Raw genomic sequence first — 22,943 nt, forward strand, 5'->3', positions numbered from 1 at the left:
ATATAGATATATAGATATATAGATATATAGATATATACATTGCTTTTCTTTATCTGAAATAGTCTTGGGATACCTAAATATCAGCCAAATCCCTAAAAGTTATTTGGAGATCAGCCAAATCAAGATTTATTGAAAAGAAGTATGAGTGTTGAATTGTCTGTCCAATCTTGCAAACCTGTATCTGTTCATTGAAGCAATAGATTTGACAATAAAAGTTGATAATATAGCAACCATTGTTAATTTGCTATTCTTGTTTTCAAGATGTGTACAATATGTATTGTATATTACTTTGTTTCAGTCTTTGTTTTTGTTATTTGTTTTTGTTTCCACTTTTTAAAACAAAATAAAGTATTTTTTTAAAAAATATGGCTAAATTCTGACTATACACAGATGAAGAGCAAGTAAGGAATTACTCAGAAACATCTCAGCAATGAAGTTTTTCCTGTGCCCCATCCACAAAGTTCAAACTGCAAAGATCGCACCAGCAAATTTAATCACTCAATTTTTAGTATTTAGAAAATGAAAATGAATTTCCTGTTTTCCCATGTGAAAATGAATTCACTCAGCCTATCAAAAATCCACAATTTAATCTGATGTTGCTACTGTTTGTGACAATTAATAGAATTTTCTACTTTGGTAAGTTTTAATATTCCTGGCTCTAATTTGAACCTCCCTGTTCCTTGTGGGATGAGTCACTTACTTCCTCATACTCAATTGAGTCAAGGCAGAACAATTCTATCAGTGGAGAAAGGGAACAACCCAAAATTTTTTAGTAAATCACAAATGGATGTATTCCTTAGTCCATGCTAAGCATCCCAAAATTAATTCAAAGAGTCTTGGGACTGTTTGAATGTCCAAATAGCTCTCGAGATGAAGTCCAACTGACATGTAAATTCTTAAGTGCTTTGATCAAGTAGCCAGAGAAAAGCCAACTCTCTGGCTCCAACATGTACAAAACGCAGATAACGTTCAAGATCAGTTCTTCATAATTATTTTTTTCAATGTTCTTGAATCAAAATTGAGAGAAAGACAAAGAGAGATTGACAGAGAGAGAGAGCGAGAGAGCAAGCGAGTGAGTGAGTGAGTGAGTGAGAGAGAGAGCAAGTTAGAAGCAGAGAAAGGCAGAGACAGAGAGAAGAGGAAGAGAAATATGAATGGCCTAAGTTGGGTCATAAGAACATTGTGGATTCATTGAAAAGTGCAAAAGTAGATGGACTACTTGATACCTATGTGGCACCTTCTTGTTATCAGAGACTTTAACGTGGGGATTCAGGACAACATAAGCTAGTAGGCAAACATGGTGAATTCTATTGCACAAAGACATCATCATCCATTTTTATTGTTATTATTTTCTAATTTCCCTATGAGAAAGTTAGAATGATGATTTAAGTGAGAACTTTTAGAGCACCTGACACAACAAAACGCACACAGTGGATGATTAATAAATTACTCATGCAGCAGTTCATAACCACAATCCCAGAGCTCTAGTTGTTCAAGCCGGGCGCTAGCTTTGATTCCAAACTTGGAATCAAAGCTAGCGCCCGGCTTGAACAACTTAACACATTAACAAGACCCTGTATAAAGATATTTACAAAGACTTGGAAGGTATTTCAGCACAAACACCCTTTTAATTCCCAGCAGCCCAAAACATGAAATAAATAATTTATGATCTATTATTATTATAATAGAGATATTAATTACATCTTTGTTCAAGGTTCAGGATGTGGAGATGAGTATTCAAAAAGAAGAACCTTAAAAGCAAAGAAAATTAGTATCCCAGTATTTGCAATGCATAACACGTACTAGGAATTGTTGTGCTTGAATGGAAAAGGACCCCAGCAACCAGGCAAGAGTCTGAAATTCAGTTGCTTGGTCAGTCTTAACTACAGGATTTCCAGATCTATTATAATTATAATAATTTCTTTAATGTAAATGAATGATATAAGAAAGAAGATTTCAAGTTGCACTTACTGATTTAAATCCCCACAGAACATAATCTGTGTTATCTGTATATGGTAACTTCAGTGATATGATGCAATAGCCAATAAATACCAGAGTTCTAAGAACATGGAAGTGGGTGAGATTAGCAAGGAATAATTGTTTTTATTCCATAAATTTTGTACTTCAAAAAGCATTCTTAGTCATATTATTTTATCTTGCCCTCATATATATTCCATCAAAACTGACAACCTTTCAAGCAAATATATTAGTTTCTACAACTGAAAGGTCCTTCAAGCACAGGTCAGATGTGAGGAAATGAAACAGTGTTGAGAAGTTTAGGCACTCAGATAAGTTGATGCTATAGTGACGGCAGATCCTGCCTACCATCCTGCAGCTCATAACATGATGAAGAGAAATTCTGAAAGCCAAACCTTCAAGGCAGGTGTCTGCATCAGGCCTTAGCAGTAAACTAGCTGCAGTTGGTAATAGAATACACTGATTTAAAATCATTCTACTTGCTACTTCTTGGATAATACAAAAATACATAAAAGAGACTGAGAAACTTCAGGAAATTGCGGGTACCAATTACAAAATTCAACTTAGTGGATACTAGGTAACAGTAGATATTTATTTGTTCAACAAATTTCTATTGACCACTGCTATGGGCTAGAGGCTAATAGAGACTAGGTCTATGTCACAAAATAATCAGCGGTGTCTCTAGCTTGCATGCAGAACAGGTTGGTTGGTTCAGGAGACAGACAGCTTAATGTGAGAATAGATTTTATTCCTATTGAGTATTTCAGAGAGAAAACAAATGCATTGGTGTTGTGCTTCGCATTTTTTGTCACATTTCCTATCAAATTTCCCACATTTCAAGTTCAGGCTGAGAAGCTAAAAATAAAATATGTGTACCACTGAACTGTAGATGGATTCATGGTGGAGAATGATGCTAGAGTTAAATGTTCATATTGTTAGCAGTGTTAAGCAGTTATTAAAAATGACAATTGCTTTTTCTTCATATTCTGGAGGGATTTAAAGTTTAACATATCAATACTTGATGGAAAACACCTGTTTCACGCTATGCCTAAGAGGTTTGCTTTCAGACAGATATTGAGATTAAGCTCAACTGCACATGTTGTATGGTAATAATAATAAGCTTCTCTTCTGGAGGGTTAACAACCTGAGTTTTCAGACCAAAAATTAAAGAAAATGAAGGATGACAAGGACAGCCAACATTTGGCCCTAGCCTTTCAAGGTCAGTGAAGACTCAGGACATAAGAGAACCTCTACTGTAAAACCAAGTAACTCAGTTGTGTCCCAAATTTTCGGATCAAGGAGATTATGGGGCCCCAGAGGAAAGTGATGGATGATATAGAGTGTGCCTAAGGAGAGTCACATGGAGAGAAAACATTCTCTCAGGCTTTCATAGAGAGCACATTGGCCAAGCAATGGCTGTGACTCATCCACATGGCTGACACTGACAAAGGATCTACAAACTGCAAGGGTTGCAGGTTAAATCCTGAGTGTATTTGACTGACCTTATCAGATACAAAAGTTACATTTCTTGTTATATATGTCTTGCTTTATCTTGGTCTTAACCATCCAGCAGAAAAGTATAAAAATGAGCTATAAAAAGTAAAGCCATATTAATATGCTGAGCTGTAAAAGGATCAAGTCAACAACTTCTGACATTGCCAGCCTTATGGAAAACCCACTGCTATTATGGACAACTAGACTATATTGGAATATTTTGCTGAATTCACACACCTACAATATTTAAGTGACAATGGAATACCCTTTTCTGACAAAACTAACCAAAAAATGGGGATACAAGTGAACGACCATTTCGTATCTGTATATTCAAAATAGTTAAGATAGATATACAGCTACATTATCTTAATTTAATGAATAGAGATTTGTCCTAATGGTGTTTGTGGACAGGATATCATGTCTATGTCTTGTACAATGAATGACCACTAAGACAACAATATGCAATGTATTAATTTTTGAAACTGTGCTAGTAATCAGTTTTGAAACCATCTCAATGATATTTGTTTCTCAATAAAATTATTTTTAAAATAAAATAAAATTAGATAACAAAAAAAGTTGGCAAAAATGATAATTGATTGAAAGAACACTAAATTTCTACATAGACAATATAATATGCTTTAAATTATTAGTTAAGTAGTCTAAGTTTTTATTTGTTCTTCTTTATTCGATGTTATTCATTCTTCACAATTTTATTTTGGGGTTTCTTTGCCACATACAACCACTTACCTTATACCCAACAGTGATGTGATTACATAATTAAATTACGGTCTTTAACATATTGTCTTCCTCCCCAAGGACTTCTTGAACAGGAAAATAAAAGCAGTAAATAAGTTTGTTTACATCAGGAACTTGTTAATAAACAATATAATGTGCTGAAATTATTCAACTTTTTTTTCTTTTTTTAAGACAGGCCCTTGCTGTGTAGTTCACACTGGCTTAAACTCACTTTGTGGCCCATGCTGGCCTTGCACTCATAGCCATCCCCTGACTTAACCTCCTGAGTGCTGGGATGACAGAATGTGGGCTACCGTGCCTAGCCTCAAGTGTCAGGTAGAGAATATAAAAACATGTCTGCGCTCTAGGCTAAAAGTCCAGGCTACTTCCATTCTTACAACTTCCACCTCCTGTGTCCACTGATCCTTGACTATAACATGAACCACATTCAAATCGAGACCCTACCTGCCAAGCTTTGCCTAAACTTGCCTCCATACACTCATAACTATTCTTTATTATTATTATTATTATTATTATTATTATTGTATTTAGTACAGGATCTACGGGTTCTCATTGCACAGATTGGACTCGTAGTGATCCTCTTGTGTTCAGCATCCCAAGCTCTGGGATTACAGGTGCACACCACCAAGTCCAGTCTCGGTCGCTATCTCAGTGTGCCCCGGGGGTGGGGCTGGCATTGCACACCGAGGATTGAACCCTGGTCCCTGTGCCTGCCTAAGCAGACACTTTAGTCCACTGAGCTATCCGGCTGGCCCTGTAACTATTGTAATTCTGACCTTCCTGCTAGGAAATGCTAATGGAGTCCTATCTTTCTAGAAAAAGATAAACTGTAGACATTTGTAGGAAAATGGATGTGGCTCAAGATAGTAGGTTTAAGCTAAATAAATCAGATACCAGGCTTAAATATTACACAGCTTCTTTCATGTGAGTAATCTAAAACATAAATGAAAAGTAAAAGTTAGATAAGAGGAAATAAGAAAACAGAGCTTTAGCAAGGGGAGAGGAACCAGGAGACAGATGAAGAAGGGATGGAGAAGGGGATGAAATAAAGGCACGAAGATGTGGCAGGTGCACAGACCAACTCCCCAGGAGGAATCTCGTGATCATGTGGTGCAAAAGTTCAGAAATAAAAAGTTTTAAAGATTGAAATCTCCCCTCCCTTCCCAGCTTTTCTTCAAGAGGTGGTTTTCGTGGTGTGTTTTTGGAACCAGATTTCAACAGTTTATCCACTGTGATTCTAATACAGAAAATCTGCAGGCAATTGTCAAATGGGTGGCTGAATGATTTGCAGGTTCTTTAAAATTCTAAATAGGTTATATTTCATAATATTGTACTTGAATTATGAAAGTCCTATAGCAAATTATTAAGAATTATATCAATAAATCTCTAAAGGCTATGTATCATTTTCAAATGCTTTGTGCTGCCTTGCTAAATAATATTTTAACAAATTCTGAAGACAGAAGTATATATAGTCTATAAAGAAATGGCAAAAAATTATCAGCAAATAATTGAAATAAAATTAGTCATTTTTCCTATCCACTGATACTTGCTTAGATTCACTTCATCCAGGACTCCAAATTTAGACTTTTTTTCTTTTTTGGTGTCAGGAATCAAACTCAGGACCTTGTGTTTGCCAGGCAGGGACTGTGCCACTCTGCTATATTCCCAACCCCAATTTTAGATTCTTTATGAAATATGTTCTGATTAAATGCTCATTCACCATATTTATTTATTTCACTTAATATTATTTCAATTAAACTTATAATCTTGAGTCGCATCTATTTTCCTACAGATGCCATTCACACACCTAACTTGCTTAAACTTCCTAGGATTGCAGGCACATGCCACCATGCCCAGTCTCAGTCACTGTCTCAGTCAATGTTCAAAAACCACTCAAAAGTTCTGTGCATTTTTGTACACCAGCAACTCTAAGTACAGGCCTTAAAAAAGTTCAAGTAAAACAAAGAAATATCAGAAACCCAACCTGGTATTAAAGGAATATTTACTTAGAGTGTTTTGTCCTATTTAGTAAATGGAAGGAGCAGCTTGCCTTGCCACCTTCTGAAATAAATTGCCTTCCTCAGCTGCAAGCTGTTTTATGGTGTGTGTGTGTGTGTGTGTGTGTGTGTGTGTGTGTGTGTTTAAATGTTAATTTCCCATGATTACTTCTATCAAATTCTAGCATTAGAGTTCAAGATTTAGACTCTCAGTCTCGGATTTATGTGCCAGAATAGAATAATAGCATTGGCCACTCTGTCTTGTACAGAGAAATATGTAAATAGGTAAGATCTTAAGGTCATAAACTTTGCACATCTGACTCAACGGGGTCCTGATAGCCCAAGGACCTCACACATGACGAAAAGACAGAATCAATGAATGGCTGACAAAGTAAATGGCAATCTCTTAATTCTAGTGCTGGTCTTTGCTTCGAGAGAAAAGGACGATTTCCTTATACACAAAAAAGGAAGACCCACAATTGCATCCTAAGAAAAAATATTCATATCGACAAGAATAGTTTAGATGGAAATTAAGGACCTTGGTGATTTGAGGCTTGCTCCTGCTGGGCACTTAGACAAAATAGGTTGTGAAATGCTTTGCAGACAACAAAGCCCTATAAAAACACCAGCCCATTAATCATGGGTGATTTTAATTACTGCGATATTGATTAGTATAGCAACTATGCAAAATCTAAACAAGACAGTGTGCTTTCCTGAGCTTGCTTTCCCCCCTCTTCTCATTTTCATGAACAGCTGGCTTAACCAAAGCCTATTTTAAGATAAAGAAAAATAGCAAACATGAATAAAGTTGAAGGTTGTGTAGGGCTACAGTGAAGAGTTATTGAAGACAGTGGAATTTTGGATTCTTTTGTAAAAGTTGGAATCTTCAAAGAATATTTTGCAAAGTATTGTGCTTCTCAGGAATTATTCTGTTAATTTCTTACAGTAAATGTGTGATTGCTTAGTCTCCAGATTAAAATACTGAATTTGTAATAATTTCAAAACATATATATTTTTTCTAGGCTTTTGAAGCATACATGCAATCCTGTGCTATGTGTAGACCCTAACCTCTCTTCTTTTGTGGGAATACTGTCTTTCTGCACATGATTTAAGCTCATGCAAATGACAGAAAAAAATGATTCCATGATTTACAATTACAATTGTATGTATGTAAGATAAAATCTTATCAGGTTCACAGATTTAATCATGATACAACTACAGGTACAGAGAATCATAGATTTTTTTCTGTAATTGAATTTACAATCTCCATAAGCCCTTATCTCACTAGGTAGTAATTAAAAATTAAATTTAAACTTGAAAACTTCAGGCTTCTCATTTATGGCCTTAATTTTACTAGAGCATTCTTTAGTTTATTTAAGAAGTAAGGTTAATGCTAAGAATTTCAAAGTTAATTGCCCTCCCTACACGGCACGCAAGATGACCAGCACATCTCTGGGATGACAATCAAGACAGCTATCCTCACGAGAAGAGAGGCTTACGACAGTTTGGGCAAAGATGAGTCAGCGTGCTTTCCAGTGAGTTTCCTCTCTCTTCCCAAGCAGAATATCGAAGCAGCCAGTCCTCAGTATTTTGGTCCCTTAGTTAATGTATTTTGAGCTGGATGCTTCATGCCTGATTAGTGTTAAGCTGGTACTAGATGATGGACATGCCAACACTTGTCCTCCGGATCATGAAGCTTCTGTGCACACCACGACTGCCTCATCTCTAACTAGGGCTGAAGTCTATTTATCAGTCTGTTCAGTATCTTTCGCACTCTTCCAGAGCCTGAAGGAATCTCTGTGAGATACGAGAGCCAAGGCCCTGCCTTGGGCTGATCAGACCAGGCTTTTCCTCACGATTACTTACACCCTAGGCCCATTCTATTCCAATAATCAAGTGCCTCCTCTCACAAAGACTGGTGCCTGCCCAGGCTTCACTACAGAAAACCAGTTTCTCGTGACTGTAGTGAGGTAGGTTTGGGAATGCAGCGCCCTGGTAAGATTTCCCTAACTCTTTTCATCCTCTTCTTTTCTCTGAAGGACTGTACATTCAAAAGAAACTTAGTGGTATATTCAAATGCATCTGAAAAATTAAAGACAGGCCCTCATCTTCCTTGCTACCTTTCTGTATGTGCCAAACTATGCTAAAGTATCTCATTTAATTCTCCTAGAAAACTTATAAATATCAGTGGTTTATCCATGAGCAGGTTCAAAGGTCAGGAAGGTTAAGTCATTTCTGTAACGTTGCCTAGCTAAGTGATTACTGGAATGTAGTAAAGCAGTGATTCACATCCAAGGACATCTAACTCCAGATGGATGCCTGTAACTGCTGAGATCAAATGAAGAGGATATAGAAATGACTCACTCACATATATACTCTCACACAAAATACAAAAACCCACATATCTTATACGCAGGAAAATAAAATAAACCCATGCTAAGCAACAACAAAAGAAAGAAAGAATTAAAGCATCCACTATTTGTATTGTATGAAAACAACCATCTGTCTCTGGAATTTACAATGCATGTGTTGAGATACCGACAGTAGAGATCTCTTAGCAAGTACTGGAAATGAGTGCTGCTCAAGCTTTGAAGTAAAAGTTCCCAAGTCACGATTGTGACATAAATTGATCTCTAAATCTTCAACTAAAATATCAACATAAATCACTGTGTACTTGAAGCATCTAGCTGGCTTCCATTTCTTGTAAGATTCAGTTGGTAAGATAAAAGCCCTGGACATAGTGGGGCTTGGAGGGAAAGCGCTTGGAGGTGCAGTCGAGGATTGAGTGCACAGTTGCATGAATGTGTGAAGCTTAGATTCAATAGCATCCTGAGTTAAATAAAAATGCTGAAGTTGCTTCTGGAATGGAAGAAATTCAGCCACTTAGGAAGATAGGCTGTTGAAGTGTGTTTTTCTTCTGTGATGAATTCATCCACTTCGATCTGTACCACCCTTGGGAATGGAAACACTAAATAAACACCTACTCTATCATGCCTCCCTGAAGGAGCTTATGGTCATTTACCAAGACTGGCATTCCTTTTACATTAAGGGAAAAGAACAACCTTGTCAAAAGCTACTTACACAGTGGTTGCCAAACAATAGTAACACCTGAGGGCTCTGGCTCCTGAGGTTGAGCAGTCAGATTATATACATGAGCAGGTGATAGCTCGGCTGCTTCAACCTCAGCTTTCACCAAAGGTCTGTAAAACAATGCTCTATTGATTTATATAATTCTTGGTTATACAGTTGGCACAGAGATCCTTGGCAACCAATGGAACTTTTTCATTAGTTCTTTCACTTGTACAATGAGAGCTATTTTGCCAGTAAGACCCAGGGCCTGGGAAAAAATCTGATTCAATATTTATCCACAAAGAATCCAAACTATTAGTTTCGATCGGCATCTTAATGGGTACCAAGGGGATGAATGCTATCTGGCCTCCCTTACAGTAAAAGAAGACACACTGGTGTTGAGAAGAGTAGATGGATGGATCTCAAAGACTGGAAGTAAATTATTTCAAACTTCATCAGATTGTAAATACAGTTGTAGGTTGTACATTCTACTTTTTAATGGACAAAAGCTATCTTCATAAGTCGATGCAGTTTAATTTCAGACCACCAAGCACTGCTTTTCACCAGCTTGTTCTCTGCAGATACTGGGTTTAATGCCCTCAGTCATCTCATACCCTACAGGATGCGATGCGTGATTTTGGTATTGAGAACACTATGTTGAACGAACCTGATGGTCTGCTATGATATAGCTGGAGAGAGCTGCCCCCTCCAACTTCTAGAGGCTGCCCAGCTTCCTTGGGTAGTACCCCTTTCATCCTCAAGGTCGGCACCGGATGTTTCAGGCCGTCCCGCCTTGTGTCACTCTGACTCTTCTTCCTGTCTCTACACAATAAATACCCGAATAAGACAGGAAGATCTTTCAGCTAAGCATCAACTGGCAAGAAAAGATAATTTCTTCTGAAACCTTAATTCCCATTTGCCTTGTTAACAAAACACATTCTAGGCATGTTTGAGGAACTATTTTCTATACAATAGAGATACCTTCCGCTTCCTGTCATCTTCATGTTTCCATGAAGAAACTCCACTCAATAATCTTCTTGACCTTTCCATATTCATCAAAGTCATAAAGTAAATTTTAAAAGACACAGAATATTTCAGCAATCCCATGTGGCTCAACTCTTGTGTTCACCTAGACCTCCCTAGAGTACAGAGAGTGTGTGTCGCATTGCTTCCATGTGGCGGTGCCTCTCAGGGCAGAGGCTGCCTCTTCTCTGAGTACACAGACAACACCACCCAATAGCAGCTAGACTTTTAGCAACATCTCCAGAGAACATGGCCCAGTGGCCACTATCGATAATTGGTATGTCTTCAGTTGTCTACGTCTCTCTACATCTCTATTTGTTCTCAAGTCTTAATAAAAGAAATGGGGTGCAGTAGATTAATTTCATAATGTAATAAAATACTTGTCAGATGGGTATTATGTACATGTTCACTGAAACACTTAACTTTCCAATTCCTCTTTTTACATTTAAACAATTGAGCTTAATTTTTGAACTATTTAGAGACAACTTCCAAGTAATTCTGTAGGGAAAAAGGTGGTAACCAGAATGGCATTCCTCCAATGAGTCTGAATATTCTTTTTTGTCTTTGCCATGAGAAACTATTTTCTGCATTAATTTCTTTACATGCACCTTGTTCACAGTCAATATCAAGACAAATTCTGACACCTATTCCTCGCTTTCACTTTCCTTTTTGCGTCTTCACGTCTCTTCTGACAACTGCACGTAGGCCGTCTATTCTGGCAGCCTAAGAATTCCTCCTGATATATTTCCCACTGTGCTCCAGACTAAGCCAGAACCTCCGTGAAGTCTTTCATCATTCTCAGAGTAAAGGCAAAATCTAGTGGTCTCTTTCTCAAGAAATGAAGTGTCTCCTGGGCTGGGCGTTTTGCAATCTGTTTCCCCGGTAACGATTTCCACTTCCAAAATGCTGTTTGGAAAAGCCTCATTGCTTCATCCACCCAGGTCTCTCCTCTTACATCTTACTGTCACAATCAAGAAGGAGCACCTGAATCCCTCGTCCCCAGAGCTGCGGGCTGGTGGGAGTCGCCTAGGCTTTTCACTGCAGTAGTCCTCATTCCAGGGACTGTCTTCTTCCTTTTTAATTTCCCTTTATAGTTTTGAACTATTTCTTTCAAATCTATAGCAACGTTATGCTTTTCATTCAACCCCTAAGTTTTGTTCTTAACACCCTGCTTTTTCCAAGTTTCTTTGCTTCATTTTGGTTTATCATTTGACTTTATTTTATAAGTGAAAACTCTGTGCATCCTTTGATCATAATGCATAATGCTTTAAATTTCTTATCAGCTATTGATCTGGTGTTGAAATTGATATACAAAAGGCTCTGTGCAATATTGAGGACTTTTTCGTTTATCTTTCCTGCTCCTCTTCATCATCAAGTTATAGAAATCAACATTTCCCTTGGGACCTATCATGAGTGGCAACACGTACTTGCAAATCCAGGAGCTTCTGTCCAGCTGTCCTCAATCTGTGGTTTCATCTGAACCCATTTCGGTCATCCTTAGAATCAAGTTTTCAGCTGTGTTGCTGTCCAACACTTTCCCAGATGTGCCGCTCACAGACTCTGTGCTTCTGATAGGGGCTTTTCCTCCTGAGTGGATGCTGCCTGCGCTTCACGTTCACTGTCCGGACATAATGTCATGAATACTGGCGTCTTCTCTGAGTGCCTATTTTTAGAGCATTGTGCACCAGCTTCTCCTGCCCTTCTTTGCTTTCTGGTATCCATTAAGGGAGATGAACACCTCTGATTGTCTTCAGCCCATGCTATTTAACATTCACAACTAATACACTGCCAGCACAAAGAGAGAAATCATCTTCCCCTTCTCAGCATCTTCTCAGTAAGACCACAGCGGTTTCATGGGAGATGGGAGGCTCTTCAAGCAGACTGTCTCCTACTAAGTTTCTTCTGTCCTTGTGATGTCATAGCCACTGCCATTGTCAAAGCCAATCCCGTGAGCCTTCGCATTCTCACTTCAGGATTTCTCACATGTTAGTGGTAACAGACTAGAAATAGAATTTCTATGTTCCTAACCTGAACATCCAGGGGGTGTTGTGACTGTCTTTCAGAAGTGGACCTCTTGCGGCTGACAGTGGTTTGGACATAACATGATGGCATGGAGTCGGCTCCTCTGATGAGGTCTAGCACATGCAGCCAGGTGTTCCATGAAAATGCTACCAGGATCTGCACCACGCAAGGCATTCTGGTCTTTATTAAAAGTATTACATGCAACACTCTCAGTGATTTTTTTCACTGATTCCTTTCCATAGAGACAGCCTCCTTCCTGCGTGGGAAGTATCTTTGATTTGTTTTTTGCTTGCTTCTGTTTTCCAAGTGTGTTTTCCTTCTAAAAGAGTAGCTTCCATCTCCCCATGTGAAGTGTGTAATTATGAATACATTAATATGTAGAGGTTATGAGAAATCTTGGGGTTCTTGAAAATTCTGTCATATTTGTGACAGCTGGTAGCTTCTAGCATTGTTTTTGTTTTCTTTTGTGGGTTTTTGGAACTTCCAGGTCACCATGAGCTCACAGTGCTTAGTGAGCTAAAGCGAGAAGCACCTGAAGCCAAGGACAGAGTTCTGTCATGATCCTACTCTCCGTCAGATCTACCCTTCCCTGCACCTGGGATCAAACAGATGACTAGGCAGCTTTATTCCACAAGTGAGGATTGAAGGTATGACTTTTTTTTAAACTCTAGTGCAATGATCAGAAAGTTCATCAAAAACAATGGAAAACCTTTCTCTGTTTTTGATAGAGGTTTTGTTGTATATAGATTTTTGCATTTAAAAATTCTTTATATTTCAACATCATAATTTTATTGAAATAATTGTATCAGCACCTCTTGAATCTACTCACAATCATTTTCACTAGTATGATCATTGTCATGACAAGAGATACTACTTTGTATAACTAGGCCTGATAAAGAGTAAGTTGTGCGGATCTGATTTGAAATTAGCCACTTCAACTTTAGAAGGTTCACTTTACAATTCTTTCCTTAAAGACCACTTAATTCTTTATAAGTTTTCCTCTTTTGCAAACACTACTTAACTCACCTTAAGAATCAGTGTCATCAGGACGTACACTGACTCCTCTTGGACGTTTCTGAGTATCAGAACTTTAAGCCTCTGAGTGTCAAAGGAGGCACAGGGACTGACTTAGAAGAACAATGAAGTCACAAAGCCTTTCTTGTAGAGCTTATGATGTGTTAACTGTGGATCTTTTCTGGCTCAGATAGAAAGACCCAGCAGAACCTGCAGCCTTCTGAGTGTCTACTCAAGGGAGGGTCATGAAAGCCAGAAAACTTGCCTTATTCTTTCCTACTTATAAGGTCTTTCACTTACTCCAATTCCTAAGCAAGATGGGTTGTAGAAATGATGTATGGGAACTGCTTTCCATCTTCTTGAGGTTGTGGGATTATTTCAATAGATATATGATATTTTCATTTATACTGCATTTTAAAGAGAAAAAAAGACATTTCAAAATTTATAACCCAGATTTTGTATCCTGGCATTTTTGTCCCTAACAGACATAGATTTCACTTAAGTATCTACCTCTTTATCTTTTCCAACAAATTGGCATTGCCTGTTATTAATTTATTGACTTTTTTCATTAATTTTGCTTCTTTTTTCTTTTGGAACAATCTGTGCAAAACATTTCTTTGCTCACCAGATCTTTAGTGATTGATCCTTTTTAAAAATAGGCATGCATTTATTTCAGATCATCTGTATTCTAATGTTACACATGCAAAGAAAGTCTGTGAGTTTCCATTGTCATCTTTCTGGGAAATGATCATAGGGCCAGGGAGATGGCTCAGTAGAATAAGCACCTGCCCGGCAAGCACAAGGCACTGAGTTCAATCCCCAAAACAGAAAAAAAGAAAGAAAGAGAAAGAAAGAAAGAAAGAAAGAAAGAAAGAAAGAAAGAAAGAAAGAAAGAAAGAAAGAAGAAATGATCATGTCCACAGTATCTTCAGATCTGCTCACTGTCTTGGCAATGGCTTTGCCGATGCCACGGACCTCACAAAATGTGCTCTACCTTTTCTACTAGCTTTTATGAAGATTCAGAATTAATTCATTGTATCCTAGTGAAAAACAGTAACTTCATGTCATTATGGTTCATATCTTCATGGCCTCCTAAAGTTTTATGTACTCATAGGTGGAGTTTGGGGAAGTGATTGGATTACAAAGGCATGACACTTTTGAGTCACTTACCCCTCTCCTTGCTTCCTGCCTGCCATGCCGTGGACTGCTTCTCCTCTGTCATGCCCTTCTGCTCTGTTGCCTGCCTTGGAGACCATGGACTATATTCTGAAATCTCTACAAACAGCAAGCCAAAATGAACTTTCCTTCTTCAGTTGTGGGTGCCAGGTGTTGTGTCTCAGTGGTAGAGAGCAATTAAAAATGCATGTCAACTCCAGGGCTAATCCCTCGCCTTATAAGTTTTCCAGTCACTAAATTATAAAGCACGAAGTCTCTATTGAGTAACTTGCATTTCTCTAAATGTGTCCTTTTTGGCTTACTGATGAACAAATACCTTATATTCTTTTAATGTAATCTCATGAGATTTAGCAATGTACAAAATATTCTAAATACAGATAAACACATTTAAATTCACATACTATTCCTATATTAGGTAACATTCATTTAAAACGATCTGACAAATATTCAGTTAATTTAAATATGTGGAAATTTCTGCATCTACAAATTCTGTGTGCTGCCCACCAAAAAGGTTTGCATTGTAAATTCAGAGGCTGGATAGACCTTAAGCTTACATGCATTGTTTTGTTAGATGGCCATGAAAAAAAGTTGGAGCGCATTTATTTTCTAAAATTTTTGAATGGTTCATTGATAAAAACCTACTGATATTATTTCTGAAGTAGAGTGCAAGCTCCAGAATCTATGGACAGAATTTATGAAACTGACCTACATCAGTTTTCTCTTCATAAATATGATCACAACTTTAGCAGTTTCAAAGAACAAGTATTTATGACCTGAAAGTCAGTGGGTCAGAAGTCACACACTGTCTTGGTTCGCTGCTTAACATCTAACCAGGCTAAGACGAAGGCACCAGCCACTTCATCCGACACTTTCATGTGCGGCTTGGTGGATCCTTCCGTAAGGCTCTTTCACATCACGGCAGCTTGCGCCTTCAGAACTAACAGACTGTGCTCAAGTCTACCAAGACAGAAGCCATATGCCATTGCAAAATCACAGTCTCCACTCAAGAGGGAAGATTGCACAGGACACGCACAAGTACAGGACCAGCGAGAGGAACACTGGAGGTCATATTAGAATGCTGCTTATCACCACAGCCTCCAGCTTCCTCTTTCATCTTTCAAAAGTAGTCTTGTTCTCCAAAACACTGCCTGTGGATAAACAGTGGGGCTGCGTTGTGGTTTCTGAAGTGCAGAAATAGTTTAGCTCAATTTAGAGGAAATTTGCCCATTTTCTCAGAGAAGTTTATTTTTCCCCCTTTTAGAAAAGTCCTGTGTTTACTCTCTCTCCTAACAACGGCAATAATTTCTTTCCACAGAAGCAATCTTTGAAATGTCATTTGGGATTATGCTTAAGCTACCAAAATGAGGCTATTTCAACGATGACGTAGAGCCCTGGAACATAAGACCCAAGTCAGTAGTTTGTACGGAGTTTGTTGTACTGCTCTGGCTCGCTGCCAAGTGCTATGATTCAAGGGTTCTTTTAGATGAAAACACGCTCCCAACGTATCTGCTAGTTTTGCTGATTTCAGAATTGAAAAGTATTTCCGGATGACAAAGATTCTATTAATTCTTTATATATTTTCTGATCTAAAATATATTTAGCAAAGGAAAAAAGTATTTAAAATGTTCAGCGAAAGAAGCCTGGCATTTTACTAATTTAAAGTATGCAAAAACCTGCTGGAATCCAACTTCTGTGCGGACCTTTTATAAACTGCTGTCACTGCAGACATACACAGACCCAGTATCTGGTAAACTGTGTTGTGACTGGCGAAGAACTAGTGCGAGGCCAGCAGGACCCCGAGGCCACGACAAAAATGATCTTTCTTTTATTATTAAACTGGGTGGCTTCTCTCTATAAAAAGAAAATCATTAACAAAAGAATTTGATTACTACTTTCTGAAATATAGAATGTACTGTAAAAAATGTAAGACCAGAGTTTATTTTGTGCCTTATGGAGTACAGAATTATGATTTATCTGTTATGAACAGGAGAAGTTTCCCCCATAACTGGGGTAAGCAAACAGTCATTATTATTAAATTAATACAAGGCAGCATAGAACAGGTCTTATGTGTGAGATATTTGATAAATTTAAACAGATCCGAATTCTTTCCTTTAGTTAGGTTTTTAACCTTGTAAAAAATGTTTAAGTCTGGTACACATGTTAATATTGCAGACTTGGCACATTCCAGTGTGAGTAGACTAGAAAGAGATGACTAGGTCTGTGCTTAGTAGAAAGCAAACCAAGAAAGTGGGGCCATAAAGTAATTTATTAAATGACAAGTGTTTCTCTGCATGACAGAATCAGAATCATCCACTTGTCTATCTCTAAATGAAGGCTTGATCATTTTTCCTAAATTAGACATTAAGCAAATATTTGATTCCAAATGTATAAATGAGGAAGCTCATCCTGCAACTTGGGAGTTCCCTTGGTCAGACAAATCCAGGCATGACTGCGCTGCTCTGTTCCTCTGCCACTTGCACAAACTTTAGTGGGATCTGTATCTATGTTAGGAGACTGACTAGAGGTGGACGTGCACAGAGGAAGTGCCCCAGGAGGACTCCGCAGGAAAGGAAGAGGTCACGCTAAGAGGACCCAGGGGAAACCAAAATCACTGCTCCTGATCGTGTTCTAAGAGTCATAAGAACAGTGAGAAAATACCTTATTTTAATAACTTGATTATTTTGTCATGGCAAAATAACAAAATAGCTGATTATAATTATTTACCTCACACATTTAATAAAACCTTCTTTTGTAAGTGATCTGTACCACTAGCATCCTTGCTATCATTAAGATTCATAGAGTACCACTGACTTTCATGATCATGGGACATGATAGTACTAGGGGACACTTTAAGACATCTCTTGTTTTCCCTGCATCCTTTCTGACCCACACTGTATGGTAACAACCAAATGTTCTTTGGTAATAAGAATCCATCAACCCAGCCTTGAGTATGAATCTTTACCTGTGTGTGTGTGTGTGTGTGTGTATGTGTGTGTGTGTGTGTGTGTGTGTGTGTGTGTGAGTATGTGGTACTGGGGATGGAACTTGGAACCTTGTGCTTGCCAAGCAGGTGATTATGCTGCTGAATCATCTCCCCGACCCTTACTCCAGCCTTGTTAACAGCTACATTATTCATCTATTCACTCAGAGGAACGAATCTGCAAAGTAGCCTGTGGCAGGGCTAGCTTGCAGTTGGCAGAATGAGTGCGCTGTCTCCTGGAGAAGCACTCTTACTAAGGACTTCTGCCCAAAAGGAATAGAATGCCCTGGGGGGGAACTAAATATGGACAGTGGCTCATTTTTGGTAATGATGAGAATTACAGGTCCAACATGAATGAAGATTGTAGGGTCTGTGAATTCTGGTGGCTATCAAGACGACACCACAGGTTGCTGCATGAAGAGAGAATATAGAACCTTTTGCAGAACACTTCCCAAGATTTGAAAGATGTTGCTACCTAACTAGTGTATAGCTGTGTCTTTGAAAATCCATTCATCCATTCAGTCAGTACAGCTGTTTTGGAATATGATAAGAAAATTATTCAATAATGCTTTGACTCTCCATAAATTTGGGGTTTTTTTCCATTATGGTAAAAATAAGTACTCTGGGTGCTCTGTTCAGGTGAGTACATCTCAACACCATTAAATACTAAGATTTTAATCTGCCTTTTCCTTGGATAGCTTCCTTTATAGTAAACCAAGAAAGTTGCAGCATTTAGTAGAGACGACTTTCATGATCAGGTTTCATCCAATCCACCAAACAGTTAAAGGACATTCTCCCTCATCACAATGAAACACTAGCCCAGAATTTCTGCAAAATGGATTTATATCAATAAATATAATCTTGTTTAGTTCTATATCTCCTCCTCATCAAACTATATCCTTTGTATCTATTACCATATATGTTCTCTAGGTTTCTTTCAGTATTGATTGGAAGTACATGTGGTTCTTTTGAGGAGTGGTACACTCAATAACTCACTTCGGGCAGGGCTTCTAGGATTTGTGCATGGTTATAGGTCCAGAAGCAAAGAGGTACCAGTAGTATCAGAAATACCCTAACACACATTGTAAGATGCTCGCCAGATGAAGAAGCATGAGCCTTCTCAGATAGGAGATACGATGGACATTTCTGCCTGTCAAGAAGTCTCAGCAGGATTTAGGGCTTTGACTCGTCGCTTTCCATCAGGATCTCTCATCTATTATCCTGGCAATAACTAGGAGTTGATTCCTTTCCAACAAATGTGGTCCCTTTTTATGCCTTGCAAGATTCAGCATATGTTGCGATTCAACCCCTCACAAGACAAAATTCTAGGTACTTTTTTTAAATACAGCAATCTCAACCTTGAAGCAATATGAAATAAATATCAGTTTAGGATATGGATACAAATGCTTCCAGGTTGTTTGTGCAGAATTTGTGCTAAGAATCTGGAGCCCTGTGTTCATTCTTTATTTTTCTATCTTTTACCAGAACACTTAGAAGCAATCAGTCATTTCTGTGTTCTAAAATGTTCTGCAGTGTGAAACACCTCCTCACCTAGAACCTTGATTCTTTTAATTATTTCATTAAGAATATCAGTGATACATGCCTACAATCCCAGCATCTAGGATGATCACAAGTTTGAGACCAACCTGAGGAACTTAGTAACTTAGTGAGAACCTGTCTTAAAATAAAAAGAGAAAGATAGCTGAGAGTATAGCTCAGTGTGAAGGGCCTGGCTTCAATCCTCAGTGCCAAGAAAAGAAACCTCAATCTCTAACAGTGGCATTTTGTACATCTCTACTATCACACTGTGCCATAGATGGCAAGGACCCTCTTCACTGAGGGAGTCACTGGTGCCTCAAAATGTAATCAGTTTTGAGAATCAGTTCCTGAAACAACAAAGCAATTCAAAAAATATATCCTAGATCCAAATTTTGTACCAAAATTCATTGTAGTTTGGGTTTACAAGGGAAACAATACAAGATACTCAGTCTATAGGATCATTTTATAAGTCACCCAAAGAGTCATAACAAAGAGAGTTCATGAAACCTGTGCACACACTGAGACCAGCCGAGGGCCCGGATCCCACAGCAGCCTCCTGATGGGTCTGGCAGAGGCCTGGAGCCCATGACAGTGTCACAGAAGTCTTGCTTCACAGAACTGTGTTGAGAAGGGCCAAAGGTCAGCGGTGGAAGCTAGAAAGCCTGGGTGCTGGATCTGTCCTAGCATGGGCAGGGGAGCAAAGCTCACTGTAAGAACCAGAGATCTGCCAACAAGGTCCCGTAGCCATCCGCAGAGGCGACGAGGTCCCAAGATCCTCCAGTGATGAGAACAGCTGCATTCACATCAAGAAGGCCAGCGTGACAAGGTTCTCCGGAGAACCAACAGCTCCCTAACAGCATTGCTGAAGGCCTTGATTATGTTGCTGGCCCCAATCCTCAGGTGGACCTTCCACACCCAGTTCCATGCTGACTCAGCTCAGCTGGGTGTACACGTTGACCAGCAGCTGTCAATCCACCACAGGGGCCTACTACAAAACAGAACTAGCAGCATACATACAAATTACATAAGAGAGTTAAGCAGGCCTATAAGTCTGAATATACATAAATATATATAATTATGTCTGAAAACATACTATATATATATATATATATATATATATATATATATATTTATCTGTGAGATAAAGGTCGACAAAGAGATATTTAAAAACAACTTAGTTCAATGAATTTTCTACGTCATTATGGGATCTAGCTAGGCAAGCTCAGAACCCACTGCAAGTCTCATGCAAAGGTCAAGTTCAAAACACTCAAGGAACAGCTGAAGTTCTAGCCTCTGGCTGGAATTCAATTCACCTCAGCAAAATATCAATTCTATTTTAAGAATTTTCACTTACTGCATTAGATGTATCAAGATGAATGGCCTCCAATATTTAATGTCAACTGAGTATGAATATTAATCATATCTATGAAATACTTCACAACATCACTAAGATTAGTGTTCAGTTGAATAACTGACATTATGACTCGCATTCTAAATGCTCACCAAATGTCCGCTAACTGAAGGTGGGGATACCAGGCTGCGGCATCATTTGGAGATGATGAAACATTTTGGGTGGGAACTCCTAGCGGGGAATCTGACCATTGGTGGTGCAGCCTGGGAGAGGATGCTAGGATCTCAGCCTTTACTCCTTTCTCTCTGCCTCCAGAGTGTCATGAGAGGAGCATTTCCACCCACCACGTGCTCACCACCATGATGTACTGCTGGCCACAGGACCAAGCATGACAGTAATCATGCAGTGAGGCCTCTGGACGCATGAGCCCACACACTCTTTCGTCCTTATAAGTTCATGGTTTCGAGTATTTTGTCATAGTAGCAGAAAGCCAGCACAGCTAGAGACTATAATCTAGGTAAGGTGACCCAGAACTGACCATTGACGTGTCAGATGTATGCTAACTACTATTACATATACAATGGGCATCTCTTCAAGAATGTAGCTGTATTCATCTAAAAATGCAAACCTCCAAGTGGGAATTTCTATTATGAGGAACATTTGTATTTTAGAAAAAGGATTTATAAAGAAAATCAATCAGGCAGAGTGGGGACAGTGTTCTCACACAGCTGATGACCTTAAGATCTCTTAAGGCTTTCTTCAGGTGATCTTTTCTGAACTTGCTTGACTGCAGAATTTACATGAAGAATGATTTATATTCAGTTAATTGTTATCACATTAACATTTCATGTAGTTTTGCTCACCATCCAGTAGCCAAGGTCCTTAAGTGAAGAAAACAGAGTGCTTCGCTTCCAACCTCAGCTCCTACTATACTGCAGGAAGAGCAAAGGCTGATGGCATGAAATCTGGTGCTGATTCAAGCCATGTTTTTAACAATTTTAAATTCCTGGAAACTCATACGCAGCAGACATTGATTCCATTATCCTGAAAGGAGAAGCGAATACAGACTTCACTCTGTTCCTATCCAGTAGCTTCTTTGACCTTTGAGTATAAACCCCATTGAGAATGGGCTAACATATACCACTGCTGCGAAGGATGAGCAGACTTCTAAACTCCACTTCTAGAGCATCTCCCTAAAAATGTCGTTACTAATGTAAAGAGCTCAACTAATGGAGTTAAAAGTGACAAAGTCTTTTATAGAGTAATAAAATCTTTTAAGATGTACTTGAGGGGCTTCTAATTCTCCCAGTTACATAGTAAATATAATGAACATAAAAATTATCTCTGCAGCTGTTGTATGTGTCAGTAACAATAACAAACTCTCAGCACTGCAGAAGACCAAAACAGCATCTGGGACTTTGACTCACCCAATGTAGTCACATGGTGTTTAAACAGGATACAAGTTTTGCTTGTTGGTGTACCTCATATTATAAGATTATGGGAACTCCTATTGAACACACTCTTAGGGTGGCTCATTCTCCTCACTGTGGGGTCTCATACTGACGAAGGGCTCTCATACCCAGCGTTGGTGAGACCCTTGGCTTTATACAGTAAAGAACTCTGAAAGGAAGATATCAGAGTTTCAAAGTGTTTGGAGGTATGACATTTTCTGTCATAAAACAGCAAATAAAATTAAACTTTTTCCTGCCTCTGATTTTCAGACCTTTAGATATTATCCTGACAGCAACACTAGAAATTTACTGACAGCATAAAAGATGCCTTTTCCAAGCACAACAAATCTTAAATCAGAAAGTAAGAATACTTTTTAGAAAAATGAATCATAACTTTTTAGATGTTTTTAACAGAGACAATAAAAATCCATCTTAAAAATGACTGTTCCTGTGAAAATTTTCTGGAAATAGTTAAAATTCAATTCCCTTGTCTGGATTCCTCATTTTCATATTTTTGTGTCTTAGGTTCACACTACAAGACCGAGAACTATGTGACAGAGCTGGCTTGAAACCATGCATTTCCGTAAGGTCTATTATTCATTTTCTAATATCAAATGACTCTCATTACACTCTTGTGCTTAATGTATGGGAAACATTTGCAAATTGAACGTAAGTGCTTGTGATGTCTTTGAATTGCCATGTATTTTATATTCATTTTAATATTAAAATAATATTTGACCTGCACTGGCACAGTGTTAAGCATTGAGGATGAAAACAAATATTGTTCCTGTTCTAACAGATTACAATGCCTTTGAGTAAATGAAGTGTTTCTTTACCAACATTCTCTACTGAAGAATCCTCATTTGCTTCAGATTAACAAGCAGAGTCTTATAGCATTTGCAAAAAGATCAAAAAGTTTTATTTTATATTTCAAAGGTATGGGGCCGGGGTGGTGGGGGATAGTTCAGTGGAATGAGAGCTTCCCTGGCAAGCGCGAGGGCCTGAGTTCAATCCCTGGTTCCACAAAAAATAGAAAGAAAGAAAGAAAGAAAGAAAGAAAGAAAGAAAGAAAGAAAGAAAGAAAGAAAGAAAGA

This window comes from Octodon degus, unplaced genomic scaffold, assembly GCF_000260255.1.
Source record: "Octodon degus isolate 3935 unplaced genomic scaffold, OctDeg1.0 scaffold00012, whole genome shotgun sequence".
NCBI classification, from domain to species: domain Eukaryota; kingdom Metazoa; phylum Chordata; class Mammalia; order Rodentia; family Octodontidae; genus Octodon; species Octodon degus.